Raw genomic sequence first — 19,622 nt, 5'->3', positions numbered from 1 at the left:
CAGTATTTCTCTAACAAAGCCTGTGAAACAATCTTCAGCTTCTATTGAAAGAATATTTATAACCACACTATATGTATTAGCATTGCATGTTGTTGCAGAAAATAATTAATTTGTCTTATTTATCTGTAGTTGCTGATTTAATTTTTTTACAAGTCAAGTTTTGCTATTTGTCTTGTTTATAATGCATACAAAATGTGTTGCCTAAGCAAAACAATCATAACAGCTTTGGCATCGTACTGTGTAGATGTGTGTCATTAGGCCAACCCTCAATGCTGTTCAAAGTGTACAGTATTAGCAAACTGAGTAACATGACAGTCATTGTGTTTATTGTGCTGTTTGTGTACTCTTTTACTCTAATAGTAACACATAATGAATGCCTCAGTTTTTTATGTAAGCTACCCGAACTCAAACATTTGTGTCATTTACTGTCCTAAAAAGCACACATTCACTATATGAACCTTATGGCCAGTTCAGTTTCATCAATACCAGTTCTGACCTTGTCAAGAGATTTTATATAAATGTTTTTGCCTTTTTGTGAGCAGTTTTTGCCTAGCAGAGAACACCTCGATGCAATTTATGGACAAATGGATGTGAAAATCTCATAACTTGTCAAGCGCATGTCTAGGGCGTATTTCATCCTAGAACCAAAAGTAAGAAATAAGAAATTTATATTTGCATAAAGAAATTGAAGCCTACTTTTAGGACCATTCAGAGTTTTTATGTTATGAAGTTTTTATGACAAATTAGGCACATTGTCCTCCAATGCGAAATAATAATTGTATATTATGAAAATTGTAAAGTATTCATCGTGGCAGTTTTCGTTGTACTGGCTTTAATTTGTTATTTTTAATCATTGTATTACTGTTATTTTTAACCGTAATGCTATATTACAGAAATGAGAATCTAATGAAAATCATTGTCAATAATGAGAATAAATAAAAATAAATAAATAAAACAGTTGTATGTTTTTCAGTAATTATTATTTTGGGAGGAAATTGTACTTTTATGAAAAAAAATCATAATGGTCCTCAAAACATGCTTTTATTTTCTTCATGCAAAATATAATTCTTTTTCGTTTTCCTTTTACATTTTTGGGTGAACTATGACCCAGACGTACTCCTGAGAATTATGCAAAAAGACATGTGATTAGAGGTTTTCAGGACAGTAACACAATAAAAGTTTTATAACAGGAAATCGAGGAGAGTGATTCTGTATCTTTCTCTCATGCTCTGTGGGTGCTTCTTTAAATGTTGCCTTTCATTGTTTAAAGCTTCTAGAATCTTCAGTTCTTCATGACTGTTTTCAATTTACGCTTTTTTCTCTCATTCTCTCCTTCACTTCTCTCTTCTGTTTCTCCCATCTGTCCTTCTTTCTCTCTGTCAGGATGAAGGACGTACAACTCCTTATTTCCACAAGTGCAGTATCAAAAACTTTTGCTCTGCTACATATCACAGGAGGCAAGCGACAGTCCCTTAATTCTGTGGGAAAATAACAGAGTGGGAAAAAATGGAACAAGGATTTTTTTTTTTTTTTCGCTTTTTTGCTTCGGCAACTTTTTTGCTGCTTTTTTTTTTGTTTTGTTTTTTTGACAAGATTGGAAAAAAAAAAAACCTATATGAACACATTATGCTCAAAGCATGCATAAACAGATAAATACAAATACACACACGCAAACATTTGCAAAGGCATTCAGAATATTCTTGCCTTTACACGCACTATACACATCAAAATGCACACCGGAAACAAAAGTACTTTGAACTCATGTAAATTGATTATCTCTCTATACACACACAAACACACACACCAGCCTGCTGCCATTTTGGTTTTTGTGCCTACACTGGTATTGCGTGATCTGCGCTCTAGAAGAGAATCCAGGAATATCTACATGCATCATTCCTTAGGAAATATGGACCAAAGGACTACACGCTTTTTAAAAGATTATAAATATATATTTAAAAAAAATCTCTTACCTTGTAGCTGCAAGTATAATGATTACTAATGTTAACTCTAGAAGAGAGTAAGTCTTTGGGTTTGTATCCAGCAGCCTGTGTAAAGAAATACTTTTTTGGACTTGCATTAGAGATGGAATCGGTTAAACAGTATGCTCTGGTAGCTTTTTTTCTGCACCGAGATGTAGATTAGAAGTTTAGATTATAGGAGTTGCTCATTTTTCATGTTTTTCTATTTATTTTTATTAGAGAAGATAATACTTGAACTTGTAAAGAATGAAGGAAATGTACAACAAAGAGGCAAAGCTGTCCTGATGGTCAGTGGGCCTCTTTCCTAAACATGTTTGGCCGCTGGATAATATCATTCATCTCTTTCTCCATTCCACTGTTTGATCGCTGTGGAAAAGTTTTTAGGAAGAACTGCAAAAAAAGAACCAGAACTAACATGAAGTGTCTCAAAGTCTGTATCTGACAAGCGACAATCCACAAAGTGCAGGTTATTGGACGTAGCATGCTTCTCCTGGAAGCTTTTTGTACTCTGAAAGAAAACACTCATTTCTGATGTTCAGCAGACGTTAATGAGACTCAACAAAGGAAGAGGTGGAGAGACGAAAGCTACTGAAACTGCCAAATGAACAGAACTGATGCACCACAAAAGGAAAGGGTGACATTTTTGATACTCAATACCCCCTCATTTAATAAGAAGTAGGTCCATTAGAAGTTCTGTTGAAAGCGCCTTGGATAATTATTGGTTTGTTGAAGCCATTGGCTGTTGCAAACTTCACAAAGCACTAAAAGCACTTGCAGGTGGTCTCATAGAAATTCCGTCCAGAACTGTTAATGGCCAATGCAAATCCAAGTGCACTCACAGCATTGCTTTAAGAACACGTATAACTTTGGTGTAATCCAGTGTAAATGCCACAGTTTTATCATGCACTCTTGAACCTACCTAAATAATCATCGGTGATGGACTCAAACCATCTGAACTTACCACATCATGAGTTACTGCCAGTCACATTCATGTAAACCGCAATTGCACTTCGTGGTAGAAGAATTTAGAAATGTCCATCAGTAATCATTATTTGGAAAAAGAAGAGATAGTCTGCCAATCTTATGACAATTTCTGCATATACTCCTGAAGCTTCAGATAATACATAATTTTTAAATCTTGAATTGGCATGTAAATCACATTTTCTTCCCTGCTAACATGAAGATCAAACCAGCCTACAGTATTTAGCCCATCTCAGCTGCCAACCAGCTCGTTTGCTCTGGTCTGGTTAACTTGCTATTGCATAGGCAACATTCTACACCCATCTGTGTGACTCTAGGCACCGTCTACACCAATACATTTTGATTTTGCTACGTTTAAGCCTCTCAACCACACTAGAAGAGCATTTCACTCCACTGAAAATGGAGACTTACGAAAGTGATGACGTTAGGAAACCGAAAAACTGAGTTTTTCAAACAAACGGATTATTGTAGTCATGGCCTTAATCTTCAAAGTTTGTACAGACAATAAGAAATAAATGACGAATCCAATAAAACATATTAGCATATAGATTGCATGCTATCTTGGCTAGATTAGGCTTTTCAGGAATACTGGACGATGAAGCTCAATATAGTATTGTTGTCAACAGTCAATCATTTTCAGTCAGATGGCATCAGTTTCCTCAGGCCTACTCATATTTTTGCACTTCACCTTGTGGGCAGATCTTATTTGCCTTGTTGACAAGTGAACAGGTCCTAAAAATAAAAATTTTGGCCACAAGAGATCCTTTGACCTAGCCTTTCTAGATGTTGTAAGATTGGAGGCCTATTACTTTTCTGTGAGTAGATATTAAGATATCGACATTATCCTCATACTTCCATCTTAAAGTTGATCGTTCTGCTTACATAGTGAACACAAATTATCTCATGTCATGGGCAGGTGCTTATCTAGATAGTAGGTGGGTAGAACTTGGAGTGGACAGAGAAATATAGGTGTCTATGACCAAATGTGACCTCTTAACCTTCATGCCAGCATATGAAGCGTTGCTTTTATCCTTTAAAAATAAAACTCCCTCCAGGATCTCAAAGGACCAAAACCATGCAATTTTGCCATGCTGCCTGCCCTTGCAAGGTGATGTTTGTCTTTTCTTTGTGCTATGTATGGATAAACATGCTTGACAAGATATTGTGGTAATGGCCTGCCCATGCGTGGAATCAGAACATTGTTTCAGTGCAGTTCAGCCCATATCTACAAATTTCCATGTTTGTGTACAGCTAAACTGGAAAAACTATTCTGTGAACAATTTACTGTCTCTCTTGAACATTATTTTTGGTTAATTATCCTTATTTTGGTTCTGTGTTTTTCCTTTTTCTTACATCAAATTTTCACCATTGTCACAAACTTTTGAAGTTATTATTGTAGTAGTGTTTTTTTTCTTAACTCTGTCCAGTCATGAAAACACCAGCTTGCTGGAATATCTGCTAAATCATTACAATTTGCACTAGTTAGAGCTTAAATACTTGCCAATGAGTTTTGTGTGACGGTCTTTCACAAAAGTACCAGGATAATAATTTTGTATGAATAGAATACGCAACAAATTCCTGTCCCAGAAACAACTCCTCAATATTTCATTACCTGTACTTGAAGTGAATCCTTTAGATGTCTTGTCTTGTCTGTAAGATAAGGAGCTCACTAGGTTTGAAAGTGCCAAATGAAATTTCACGAGTTCATTTTGCAGTTGTCTAATAGCCTTATTGTTTATTCATATATCCATCATTTTTATTTTAATAAAAACATCTCATGTTTGGTTACCCTCTGCTTAGAAAAAAATCAGAATGTCAGCAAAGCACACAGATTATTCTTAGGCACTAAAATAGTTTTGCTAAAGCACAGTATTTAAATGAGTCCAATGCTCACAATAGCTGTGCAGTTGACACAAGTACATTTCCTCCAAAATCTCCATTGTAGTATCAAATGCTGTTTTTCAGTGTGGTATGGTTCAGTTAAAATGAAGCCAGAACCCCCTGCCAAGTGTCTGGGTTAAAGTACCATATAACTGTAGCATGCAACTAGACACCAGAGGAACATGCTAAATACATCAGTGTTAAATCAAGTGTTGTCCTATCAAGGCTAATCCTCTTGCTTCAGTTCCCAAAAGATGGCATGTAACAGGCAGGGAACATTAGGGCACCTACACCGAAATCGTTACTAGTTTATGGTGTGGATCCCTTGATTTCGCTAGGACACCGAGGAATACACGAGGGTTTTCGAAAGTGCCGTCATGTGACCAAACGTTTAAGCTTTTGATGTAGGCATCCATTGACCAATGAGAGTTTCAGAGATTAAGGGTCTAGTTGTGCTTTCGGAAATCCAATCCTCCGTATTCCTAATTAAAAAATTATCTGTGTAAGCATCCTTTGAATCAGAAATAGGTTGCAAAGAGAAGAGAGAGCTTCTGTGTTTAGTATTTTTCTTCTATTAGTCTCAGTGCCAACATTGTTAAAAGTGAGGAACATAAAATCTATGAGGTCCAGTTCATCTGTATCGAGTTTGTGTACTCGTCAGAGAGATGAGCTGTTGTTTAATTGTATTTCTGTCAAGTGTACCATTCTTTGTTTGTTAGCCAGATCTGTGCATTTGAATTTGGGCTCTTCTCCATTCTCCATTTCCAACTGCGTTGCATTGGAGAGGCATGCGGCATTTGTTAAGTGGCCGATTGGGGTTCATTAAGGGGCTGCGGAAGTGTAGAACGTTCCGGAGCAAAGAGCCCATCTTCTGCGGATGCCTTCAGGGCTTGATACTCCCCCCCCAAAAATAGCAGCGATAGTCAAGGAAAGGAAGTCAAATGTAATTGACTAAAAGTCAAGAATTAATTAAAGGAATCTTTTAGACAGGGAAAAATGAATGCTCCTCGTTTAATAGTTTAGATTTTTTTTATTTTTTTGTAAAAGGGGATGATCGATATTTCGCTGAATAGCAAACGGAAATGAGATTGTAAAGAGCATTAGAAATGCATGCAGGCGCTAAACCTGAAAGGCCACAGGTCTTTTTTTAAACTCTCAGGGCATCAGTGTCAATGATGTCATGGTTTGTGAAACCTCTTGGGTGCCTGACACATCGTCCAAGCCTTTACAATGCAGTATGTCAAACAAACTACAGCAAATGCCGGTTGGAATTAAAAGAAGTGCAATGTAGAGTGATCTATGACTCAACTTCATCAAACAGTGGCTTTATTTTGCAGTATGAAATGCATCAGAGAGCATGCTTTGATCTTCTGCAGAAGTTTGTGTGAGGGGAAAAAAGCAAGCAATTGCAGAATATGTGCAATCATGTCTGACAACAAAGCTACGATTCAAATCAAAGCAAAAAAGGCAATTGTTTTGTATTCCTTCATGTTTTAAAAACAAGATAGCTAGCAAACACTACAGACTTTGCTCCGTTAGCTTAGCTTCGTCAAGCGTGTTGTTAATATAATCTAAATAGATTGTAGCACAGGGTGGGAGGAGGGGCTATTGGGGTAACTTTTGACTTTGTTCCCTGGTCATTTTGACTTATTTTTATGTATTATAGTCCAGGTTCAGAGATAGATGAATCTAGTTAGTTAAGCTTTTCTACCCTGCCAGGAGTTACATTGAAGTTTACATTTCGCATATTGGGAGATGACGGACGTCTGAATAGAAAGCAGCCCTATAGCAGCGAGTTTGGTCTACTAGGAAGCCAAGGGTACTTTAAAGGAATAATTCACTTAAACATGAGAATTCTATCATAATTTTCTCACCCTCATGACTTCCTTTCTTCTGTGAAACACAAAAGGAAATCTTTAGCAGAATGTCTGTGCTTCTGTTTTCCATACAACAAAAGTAGATGTTGATTTATACTGACAAGCTCTGAAAAGGACAAAAAAGCACCATGAAACATCTCCTTTTATGTTCCAGAAAGAAAATCACATGGAGTCAGAACAACATGAGGATTAATAAATAATGAAAGAATTTTCATTTCTGGGTGAACTATACCTTTAAAACACAGACAGATCTGTTCCAGCATTCAATAGCATCATCCTGCAGTCTGTCATTCCTCTGTGTACCCATGATCCTCTTGTACATACCATATAGCTTATTTTTCAATTCTGTTTCATCTTTATAGAATAGATAACGTTTAAAGAGATCACAGACAAAGAAAGAAGTTGGAATAAAGACAATTAATAATTAATATATTTCACTAAGGCTAAGAGAGGAAAACTATAAAAAAAAATTAATGAGTATTGCAGAAAAATGATTTTTATTTCTTGTGTCTTTGAGGCACTAATATTAGAATGATTTTCATATTCATAATGGGAAATGGTTGTTTATTCTTTGAATTATATTATATACATTTTATTTTACACATTTTATTTAAGTTAAAGCTGTAGTTTATCTGAATCATCAGTGTGATTTGGTTTTTGAACATTGGTACCATGACATTAGTTCCTCCCAGGTACACTGTGTCCTAACTAGGCGTGATGCAACAAAAATAGAAATCAAGCAATCGACAAAATGTCCTGTTGCGCTCACAGTTGGTTAGGGTGAAAACGGCTTTTATCGCTTCTTTATTGCGTCGTGCCTGGTTAGGACAAGGTGTAACGTCTAACAGCCGTTTAGTGAAGAAAGCTCATGCACTGCAAATGAGAGTTTGTACGAGATGATGTTTGGGGCCATGTGGTTTTACATCAATATATCATCTGCAAAAATAATTTCTGTAAAAGATTTCTCATTTGAAAATATTCTGTTCTTTTGGGAAAAACAATTTGATACCAGATATTTGCCTTGAAACTGTCTTTATTCTATTATGTTCATGTCTTAATTTTGAAGGGATGATTATTTAAAAACATGCACATTCACTCTTTCTTCATATGAAATGAACTGATGAAATTGAGTTACTCATATCTCTCATTGTTTAATGTGCTGGTCTTGTTTTTATTTTTATGATTGTTGATAACGGAGCAATGAGAGAGCGATTTGTGCCAACAACACTGAACATCAATGTCCTCTGAGAGGTGAATGCCTTCAGCTATGCCTAACCTGCTCTAAATCACTAACCTAAATGCACGTGCAGTTATATGCCATGCCTCTTACAGTTTGAAGTGAATGAGGCTTCAAAATATATAGATATAAAGAGCCTCAGATGCGGATATTAATGAGGCCAAATTTCCAAAAAACCATGTGTCTTACAATATGATAATCATAGCTTAATGGAATAGTTTACTCAAACTAAATTCTGTCTTTGAACTACATGAGAGTGAGTAAATAAACATGTATGCTGTTGCTTTTTTCCTTGGAACACAAAAGGAGACATTTTTAAGAATCTTCATGCAGCTCTTTTCCATATGATAGTTTATGGTGACCATATTTGTCAAGCTTCAGAAATGACAAACTCTGCAAAACCACCATAAAAGTATCATAACTGTTATGGCCATACAACTTGTGTGCTGTATTCCAAATTGATAATGAGAATGAGCTCACAAAGCCTGAAGGGGATGATTTTTGGTGAATAACATCTTAAATTTCACTCCGTTCCTTCCGTAAAGCTATTGTATGACTTCAGAAGATTTGGAAAATAGTGCAAGAGTCATTTGGCCATTTTTGGAGCTTGACAGACATTGCCACTATAAAAACATTTAAAAAAAAAACTATGACAGAAAAATGACAGGATACAAGTTTGGAGCAACATGAGGGTAAGAAAATGATGACAGAATTTTCATTTTTGGTGAACTATTCCACCTAAGATGTCATTGAATAAACATAAATTGGCTGTGTTGATGTTTTTGATGTGAATATGTTCTCATCTTACATGGGCTTTATTTGCATATTTCTCATTTACTGCCCATACTGTTTGGACCAAACTGACATGAGGAGCCGGGTACTAATCCATTCATGGTGATCGCAATGGTTTTTAATTCAAAATCAGACAGAATCTCTCAAAGACTCTTGCAGCAGAGAGACAACATTCTCAGCTTGACTCTTATCGCTGTTTCAGTTCTTTTATGCCATTTTGTAATCTTTGGGTTCACATATCAGAATTGCTGACAAAGATATCTTGTCTATTCATTTGTATCTCTTTTGAGTTGAAATGAAATATCTTTCTAATCTTTGGGAAAAAAAAAAAAAAAAAGTTTACTTGAAGAGACTAAAGTTTTTGATCATGCTGTCTTTTGTTTCTGAAGCAGAACTGTAAGATAGTTAGGGCTCAGCCCAGTTTCCCCTCCCTGCTCATGATCTCTGTAGCTCTAGACGGTTATATTCTGCTTAGACTCTAAATAAAGCACAGTCCAGTAGAGCACGATGCCTCCTCTTCATTATTTCACATCATAAAGATGATTTGGGTGGTGTTGCAATAAAATCTACGGTGGAATTTAGTCTTTTGAATGTAACAAAAGATGCATTAGCACATGTCGTCATATTAATTGAGATAATGGGTGTTAAACACATCTGAATAGCAAATCAGATGAGAGGGTTAGAAGCAAATTGTTAAAAAGGGCAAATAATGAATATTTAATGAGGAAAGAGAATGGAGAGTGAATTAAATAAAAAAATAAAAAAAATCTTCTACCAGTTAGAAATCCATTCTGTTCTAAAGAAAAGCAGATGTTCATGTTTTTTTATAATGTAAGACAAGTTCTTATAGTTCAGTATGTTCCGAATTAAAAAAAACAAAGACATTGCATTATGGATTAGTTGAGGTTTTAGATAAACTGAACCTCTGGGTTCTGCTTTGATGGTATTTGACACTTTCTTACCTAAACATCATCCACTGCATAAAGTAAATAGTGTGTTGTTATAATCTAATAGCAGGTAGCAAAAGCAACCTAGTCGCATAGAATGAACAGTTATATAACTACCTAAAAACTGACTTATGGGCCGAGTTCTTCGTTTTGCCACAGTTTCCTGGTGAAATTAACACGAGGTGCTACAACAACTGTGCATTTTATTCATTTGCACATCACGACTACAAAGGCTGATTATGACTTTGAAAACACTTATTGCACCATTACTCGCACACTGCTGTTATGATATCGAAACACTTTAACGCATCATTTGAAAAACGATATATTTTAATTTGTGTGTTACAGACCCATCTTCATTTACACACTTATTACAATATGTGTCAGAGAATGCAGAGGCAGGAACCAAACGCAGATTTGAAAAATAAAAAGGAATTTATTAAATAGCACAAGAGCAAAAACGCAAACCAAAAACTCCCACGAGGGAGAGATAAAAACATAAACTACCCCAAAGGGGAAAAAGGGTAATCCAGGCTGGGGCAAGGGGAAACAGGACCGATCAAAACAGGAACCAGGTGGGGGAAACAGGACTGACAGGGAAGACTGAACACACAAGCAAGACCGACTGGAAACACAAGCACACAAGACTGGAAACAAGATGAACTGGCAATGGACAGCAAACACAAGGAGACTAAAATAGGTAGAGAAATCAACAGGTTAACAAGACAGGGCAGATGTGACTAATAAACTAATAATGGGCAAACAAGGAGGCTGGGTATGATGTAAGACAGAGAGACGCGTGGTGATACAGAAACAAAACAAAGCCACATGCTCTCATAAGACAACAAAACACCTGAATGGCATGAGACAAGACAATGAGGCAATATACGCCCGTGCCAAACGACAAACAAGACGAGAATATGTAGCAATGGCAAACAAAGCGATGCCACTCATTCTCGCACTAAACGAAAACTGAGCGTACATCGTGAGGCAAAAGCCACGTGATGCACGCAACAGGTGACAAAAACAAGACGGGACACCTGTGCGAGAGTTCGGCCACATATACACCCGACACCTTAGACTGAAGTGACCGAACCTCAGCACAACATGAAGACAGCTTGCGACCTGGGTGCACAATGCAAGCATTTGCGAGATTCAGACAAACTATTGACACGAGTGCATGCTGCCAAGATGACATAAGCACGCTGCACCCACATCAACAACAGACAGACATGGAGCACGAGTGTCCGAATCCCGACACAGACCGAAACCAAACCAGACAGGAAGTCAGGATCCAGACACCGTGCTCCCAACATGAAACAAGATGGACGGCAGGGAATACAACTGAAATCACGCGCTCACACAAAGACAGACAATGAAACACAAGACAGACATGGGACGATGATGCTACGGTCCTGTCAGACCAAAACCCAGACTGACAGAGTGACAGGACCATAACAATATGATTAGCTTCCATGGTAGCTCACCTCATAAAGTGTTGGAATTTGGACTCTTTAATATGAGGTTTGAGACCAGCCAAGCATACAAGCTGAAACGTGAGATGAGATTGTCATAGTAGTGACATGAAATGACATGGTTGCTTCAGAAAATGTGTGTTTTATTTTCCATTTTGTTTTTAGACCCTATCGGTTCTGTTTAGGCAGTGGTTAAGGGTGAGGATGTCTGTGTTGTGTCTACCTCTCAGTTGATTTTAGATCACTATTAGTTAGGTTTAGGTTAAAGTTTTAGGTTAGGGAGGGATGTTTTACTCAGTAAAACTCAAATATCTATCTAATATTTCATTTAAAAACCTTGTTTTATTATGACAGCATTTCATTAGCTTTTGGAACCTCCCACTGGAAATTTCACTGGGAAACTGCAGCCAAACGTGTAATAAGGCATGTAATATCATTTTGTAAAAAGGTTGCCACGGTCACGTAATTTTAACAAGACCAGGCTGAGCAAGAGACAGAAATGAGCACATAGTAAAATTGCAATTAGAAATGTTTTGAGACCAAGTTTTGTGACCAATGCTTTAAAAGTGATTTACAGTGCATTCAACTTATACGGTGTGTGTGCGGGCGGGTTTAAGTGGTTTATGAGGACTTTTTTTTTAGGTTATAAACTGGTATTTACAAGGGTATTATGCTATAAATGTTGTTTATGAGGACATTTCTAGTGTCCCCATAATTCAAATCGCTTAAAAAACATATTAAACTATGTTTTATTGAAAATGTAAAAATGCAGAAAGTTTTTTGTGAGGGTTAGGTTTAGGGGTAGGGTTAGGGTTAGGGGATAGAATCTATAGTTTGTACAGTATAAAAATCATTGTGTCTATGGAGAGTCCTCATAATGATAGCTAAACCAACGTGTGTGTGTGTGTGTGTGTGTGTGTGTGTGTGTGTGTGATCCCTGAGAACTGAACTCATGACCTTGGTTACTAGCATTGTGTGGCATTTGAACTACAGGAATATTTGTGTAATATAACCTCAATTACTGTTTTATAGTCAATTACCTCTGTTATATTTCCATTTACATGTCAGCTGTGATGTAATGTTTGTTTGTTGTAGTTAGCAGGTCGGCATGAGGATATTGGGATGGTTAGAGGAAGGCCAACACTTTCAAACTGAAAATATATATATAATCAGTATTTTTGGCTTGTTTTCTTGTGTGTGTGTGTGTGTGTGTGTATATATATTTTTTGGAAAAACAAAACAAAAAGGTGTTTGTTTTGTTTTCAAATTTTTGGACTCAATCCATTGGCATATATTTCAACAAGGGGTGCTGAAGTCAACTGTTATAATAGACCTACCGGCCTTTGTATAAAAAAAAAAAAAAAAAAAAATATATATATATATATATATATATATATATATATATATATATATATATATATAATTTTTTTTTTTTTTTTTTTTAAAACACTCCAACACTTTATCCTTGCGTAATCATGCAAAATTGCTAACTAGAAAATCTTTTGCCATTATATCAAACACAGCTGAAAGCTATTTGGTTCGTTAAATTAAGCTTAACATTGTCTTTGTGTTTGTTTTTGAGTTGCCACAGTATGCAATAGACTGGCATGTCAATATTAGGTCAAAAATGGTAAAAAAGAAACAGCTTTCTCTAGAAACATGTCAGTAAATAATTGTTTTGAGGAATGAAGGCTATACAATGTTTGAAATTGCCAAAAAACTGAAGATTTCATACAAAGGTGTACACTACAGTCTTCAAAGACAAAGGACAACTGGCTCTAACAAGGACAGAAAGAGATGTGGAAGGCCAGATATACAACTAAACGAGGATAAGTACATCATAGTCTCTAGTTTGAGAAATAGACGCCTCACATGTCCTCAGCTGACAGCTTCATTGAATTCTACCCGCTCAACACCAGTTTCATGTACAACAGTAAAGAAGAGACTCAGGGGTGCAGGCCTTTTGGGAAGAATTGCAAAGAAAAAGCCACTTTTGAAACAGAAAAACAAAAAGAAAAGGTTAGAGTGGGCAAAGAAACTCATACATTGGACAACAGATAATTGGAAAACAGTGTTATGGATCTTAACCCCATTGAGCTTTTGTGGGATCAGCTAGACTGTAAGGTGCGTGAGAAGTGCCCGACAAGACAGCCACATCTATGGCAAGTGCTACAGGAAGTGTGGGGTGAAATGACACCTGAGTATCTGGACAAACTGACAGCTAGAATGCCAAGGATCTGCAAAGCTGTCATTGCTGCACGTGGAGGATTTTGTTTTGATGAGAACTCTTTGAAGGAGTTTAAGAAGTTCTGAACATTTTTCATCCCCCCCCCCCCCCACACACACACACACACACACACTTTAAATTAAGAATTTGAGCTGAGAACCTCTGGCTGAGTTGACACAGAATGACGTTAGTGCTTTTTACAATACAAATTGTTTCATATTAGCTGTATAGAAAATATAACAATAAGCTTGTAAAAATAAACTTGTTTCAGATAATATATCTTGAATTTTTCTTACCCTACTGATTTAGGGATGTGCAGAATGACCAATTTCATTGACATTTAAACGTAAATTTTGGAGTCGACTAGTCTTAAAAACTAAGAAACCCTCAGAAAATGGGTAAATGCCACCCATTTAAAAGACTTAACTCTATTCCAACAGCCAAATCCGACACTAAATTCCACTGAAAAGGGGCATTTATCGGAAACGTGCTTGTCAGAGCTCTGCCCTTAGTTTTGGGGTTTTTCCCCCTTATGGGAGAGCCCTGACATGTACGTATTCTATGTCTGTTTTATGTCTTGTGTCTGGATTCAGCCACTTCGGTTGATTTGGTTTATTTACTCTGTGGCCGAGTCCAGACACTTGTGTTTTGTCTCGTGTTATGTGAATATACTTGGTTTTGTATTTTCTCATTTCCTTGTGCATCCGTGTCTGTCTTCAGTGATTACCCCGCCCTCTCGTTTGCCTCGTTACCTGTTTGATTATTAGTTTATTAGTTTCACCTGCCTTCCTCGTTTCCCTCCTGATTTCTCTCCCTTTATAATCTCCCTTTGTGTTCTGTCGGGGGCCAGTTCGTTGTGGGATGTTGCTTGTGTTTATGTCTCCTGTTAGGTCTCTGTCGGTTGTGTTCCTATCCAGTTGGAATTCTGTTGGTTCCCTGTTCCAGCCCAGCCCGTCATTGTGTTGTCTTCCTGGACTATGTTTGTTTTTCCCCTTCGGGGTAGTTTTTGTTTGTTTTTGTTATATTTTTGTTAAATAAAAGCCCTAATCACTACTCTGCATTTGAGTCCTGCCATTTCCTTGACGCAAACCAGACAGTGCTTGCCTTGCATTATGATAATTGCACATTAAATATAGAATATGACACGCATTCACTGAATCAGCGTTAGCAAATAGACATATCGATTGAAAACAATTCGTGAAAACAATGAATAGGCAGTGCAGGACCAATAAGAGCAAACCTAATAAATGGAATTCACCAAGTAAAAGTTATTTAACATAGTCAGGACATTGTTGAAAATAATTAACAGGTAAGCCAAATCTACGAAAGGAAAAAATGCGCTGAAAAGTTATGCGTATTTCACATGCATTAGCCTATGAGCTAATATGACAGCTGTTTATAAAGAACGTTAACCAATAACAATAAATAGCTAAGACAGAAAAAATAGGCTTGTGAGAAATGTAGGCTACAATAAACCAAATGTATTGTTCGAAACATGATGTGCACAGAATAAATGATAGTTTAAGCAGTTAGCACATCATTGAAAAAAATCCTTTTTGATCAGCAGAGTAATAACAATTTGGAAAACAAATAATTGGCATACCTAGCCCAAAATAGTCATTTTCCAGGCAACAGACTCGGAGCATTAATTTTTGATGAGCAAAATGAGCATGGCAACATGAAAGACGGGACCTGACTCACCTGAGGCGATTATCCTGCACTTGAAAAAGCACGTTCCGCTGGAAAATAACTTGCAAGCATGCACAGATGCACTAAAGAAGACTCAAATGTGAAAACATCCATCGCAACTTGCAAATCGGAAATCAGCTTCTTGCACCACCACAGAAGTGATTTCCATAGCAACTTTCTGGGGACATTTTCCTGCGCGCCCGCGAATGAGAGCCGGAAGAAGCACGCAAGGCCTGAGGTGAAATTAAACTTTGTATATCTGCACCAGATATCCCCTTTTTTTTTTTTTATAAATGTATTATTAATTATAATGAAAATGTAACATGACAGCAATTTAAGCACATCTTTTGTAAAAATATAAAGCCAAATGTAAATGTTGAAAAAACAATTTTGAACATTTTAACCCTTAAATGCATGGTAATTTTCCCAAACACTCTTACATATTTGGGTCTTTAGAGACTCGGCATTTATATCTATAAAAAATTAATGTACAATACTTTAATAATAAAATTATTAAAAAATAAAAAAATAAAAAATTCTAGACAATTAAAAAACAAAATAAAATATATTTTGATATATTTTTATGTTTTATTTTTCATAAATTAAAGAGATAATGCAACAAATCAAGACAAATCAAGAACAGGATTAATTATTTTCACATTGAAATTTCATGAGATGCAACTGGCTGTCAAACACAAATTGAGCTACACATAACACATAATCTACACGTGTTATGTATGTGTAACTTATGTGTAGCTTATGTGTATTTTCACAGGCACTTGTTGAGTCTAATTAGATGCACAACTTACATTATTTCAGTAGTACACCCAAATGACAATAGTCATATCATTCTGTTCATGTGTTATACTTACTATAAGTTTACTTACATGTTGTTTCTTTGTCAAATAGCAATGTCAAATGTAAATCAAGTCAATCACTGAAATATCAGCTCCACCTTAAGAAATTGCATGTATATTATGTATGTGTATATGCATATAAAATACTGATAATTCACCATTGTTGATAATTCATTGTTGCACAGAAAGTCAATGTGATATAGTATTTACAGTTGCAATCAAAATTATTCAACCCCCTAACCAGCAATACATTCTGGTGATGTGAATTAAAACACATCAACTAAAACCTCAGTAAACAAAATACGTTTTTAATACACATTTAAGTGATTTTGAGAACAAAGAGTTCAGTTTACCCAAATTTTAAAATAATAACTAATTCTCTCCACAAATGTCATGTCAAAAATATTCAACCCCCAAAGTCAATCATTTGTGGAGCATCCTTTATCCTTAATAACAGCAAATAGGTAAGTGTTCTCAGGCTTTGGACACTTCTCTATTAGAATTTTTACACATTTCTCATGAGCAAAAGCTTCCATCTCATTGACATTCTTTGGTTTCTGTGCTGCCACTGCTTCCTTGAAATCCCAACAAAGGTTTGCAATGGGATTTTAATGATGGACTGACAGGGCCATTTAAAGACATTCCACGACCTATCCCTGAACCAGATTTTGGACAGCTTGGATGTATCCTTGGTGTTATTGTCTTGCTGGAAAGTCCAGTAATCACCGAGCTTCAATTTACACACTGAAGGCATCACATTTTACATGCCAAAATGGCCTGATACCTGAAAGAATCCATGGTGTCAGTCACATAGTCAGGATAGCCGTTTCCTGCAGCCGCAAAACACCCCATAACAGGACTGACCCACCTCCATGCTTGACTGTGGGGATGGTGTCGTTCTTGTCATCACCTTGTCATCTTACTCGAGACGTACTGCTGACCCATGGGTCTAAAACTCATTTTCAGTTTAGTATCATATGTCTATAAAACCTTATTCCAGGACTCCACAGGTCTTTCCTAATTACTTCTTGAATATTCAAGTCAACATTTCCCTTGGTGAAGTTTTGCTTTCTTCCACACCCCAGGAAACTTGCTGTTGTACCATATTAAAAAATGTATGAATGGTGCTGCCAAATTTGTCTATTGGAAACTGAAGTGCCTTTGGAAATGTACTTTTAGCCATGACCTTTCTTGTGTAATGAAATAATCTCCACTATTAGCTTTTGAGAAAGCTTATTTTTAATTGCATTTATTGCATAGAAATACATTTTTGCTTACAATGCTAAACTTACATTTTAAAACTTAAATAAGTGCCATTGCAGATTGATTACTTAATTTTGTTTTAAAACAATTACTTGTGTAGCCTTACATATTTAAGAAACAGCTACATGCAATAGGGGTTGAATAATTATGACATGGCTGTATTTTTAAAAAATTCTGCTATTTACAAATATTAGGTTATATATTCACACTATGACTTTGAATGTGACTCAACTGATATAGATGTAAAGTTTAAAAATTCTGGGTCATCAGAAAAGCTTAAATTTGTAAATCCTTATTGTCTTGGGGGGGTTGAATAATTTCGATTGCAACTGTATTTGTATGAATAGAGTACACATTGCTCTTGTAATACACAAATAAATAGATATCCTGTGATAGTAAACTTAAATAGATATAAAATAATTATAAAATATATCATTTATGGAAGTGCGGAAAAAACCCAGACACTCTTACATACCTTGGGTCTCTAGAGGCCCTATATACTTTTGGTACTTATACCATTATAATAATTTTTTTTGTTACACTATTTATAAGAGATAGATTGAGGAATATTAAAGAGGTGTGGGCACAACTAAAAAAAATGGAGGAGCTACAGGGGATGGAATGAGGTCCTGGGTCTCTAAAGACCCGAGGTAAGCGTTTAAGTGTTAATGGGGGAAAATATTGACCAACTAGTAATTCCGGTGTCGACTAGCAGTATAGTTTAGTTGACTATAGTTGACTACATCCCTAACTGTTATTAAAACACATCTGCCTACACACACTGTAGTTTGAGTATTTAGAGCTGACACTCTGTATTGCCTTATTAACTGTCTGCATCTCATTATGATTTCTGCAGTGATAATTATGGATGCTGATGTCACTTTAATCCTGAACTTAAATTCGACCTGTGTGTGTTTTAATGGCTGTCATATATGAGTCACTCGCGCTGCAGGAATAATGTGACAGATCCTGTGCAGCTCTCTAGGAGAGGAACAAATCCCTGGTGACCACATAAACACACACTTATCTCTCACGCATGCTCTAAACATGTCAGACTATCTCTCTGTCACACCTGATGCTGACAGCTGAGTATTACCGTCCCCAGGTGTGGTAAACTTTAGTGAGAGAGATGAAATCTTGTCAGCGTTCCAAAACTCTTCAACTTGCATGTGTAGGAGGAACCCAACCTTAAAGGATCTGTTTCTGAATATATATGTACCAAACCTTCGAATTTGACTTCATCATTGTTTACATTTGCAGGAAAATGTTATTGCACAGAGGCTGTTCTTACATAGCTCAGTTAGTTCAGACCAACATGAAAATTATGTCATTATTTACTCACCCTCATATCATTCCAAACCCATGACTTTCTTTTTCCTGTCGAACACAAATGGCGATGTTTATCAAAATGTTCAGGCTGCTCTTTTATATACAAGAAATGTAAATGTGTAGAATTTCATTTTCATATTGGGATTGCAAACTTGTCTTGGCATCTGAGCACAGTTTGAGACATTATCGCGATGTCTTCTGAAACTTTAGAAGAGATACATAAGATATCACTGGAGTCTTTGTTTCATGAGAATAATCTGAGAAGCAGGAGACTTCAGCAAAAGTATTTATTTGCTTTCCATTTAATCGTATTCCAATCCAGGAGGATCAACTGCGATTTTATAGAGATCTCATTTGTGATTTTTATTTTGTTCATATACATTATATTGTGCCTTTCAAAATTCAGTTTCATAAACCAGTGTTTGTTCAAAAAGTTATACATTTAACACAAGATATGAAACCTCTTCTCTGCAGTTGACACTTATTTTTGGAGTATTTGTGCGGTTGTTAACCCCACGACCTCGTAGATCTCTGGGATACTGAGACAAAAGCTCTTCCATGCAGCTTCCTCCTTTAGCATGAAGAATCTTGAATAAAAAGAGCTTGTAAATAAAAAGCAATCTGAAGCAGAGCCCCAGCAGTGAGCAGAGCCGCACAAAAGCTTTGATTCTATTATGTGTCACAAAAGTGTAATCGATATCCAATCAGGAGAAATACGACACGGCGCGTCGACACGGGGGCCTCTGTTGTCAGAGGTTACGTCTCCATAGCAACGGACAAGGTGTGGCTGGGCCCGAGTTGCTGAGGTATTGATGTCAGTTTTAGAAGTGTTGATGAGAGTCGCGAATTGAGGGATAATGAGAGCGAGAAATAATTAAAACGAGGGATGCAGAGGAAGAGTATGGATTAGAGGCGAATGAAGTAAGGTTCACATGAGCATCTATCATCCCTCAGTACTCAACAAACAACAAATCTGTGTTTACATAATTACTGACGTACTTTTGAGCAAATCTCAAAATGGTTACGCTGAAGGCACCAACTTTATTCCTCTCTGAATTGTGCTTCTCTCTTTCACTTGGTCCAATTTT

At 36.4% G+C, this 19,622-nt stretch overlaps 1 protein-coding gene across 1 annotated transcript in view; it reads left to right on the top strand.

Annotated features, from left to right (window-relative positions):
* LOC127416608 (CUGBP Elav-like family member 4) overlaps nucleotides 1–9,252 on the top strand; it is a 169,790-nt gene extending 160,538 nt beyond the window's left edge. Inside the window, exon 13 of the mRNA XM_051656040.1 lies at nucleotides 1,384–9,252. The gene's annotated coding sequence lies outside the window, so the exon portion shown is untranslated. The remainder of the gene's footprint in view (nucleotides 1–1,383) is intronic.
* Nucleotides 9,253–19,622: the final 10,370 nt, after the last annotated feature.

This window comes from Myxocyprinus asiaticus, chromosome 26, assembly GCF_019703515.2.
Source record: "Myxocyprinus asiaticus isolate MX2 ecotype Aquarium Trade chromosome 26, UBuf_Myxa_2, whole genome shotgun sequence".
NCBI lineage: Eukaryota > Metazoa > Chordata > Actinopteri > Cypriniformes > Catostomidae > Myxocyprinus > Myxocyprinus asiaticus.
The sequence above is the reverse complement of the archived record's forward strand: the minus strand, read 5'-3'. Positions and strand labels throughout refer to the sequence as shown.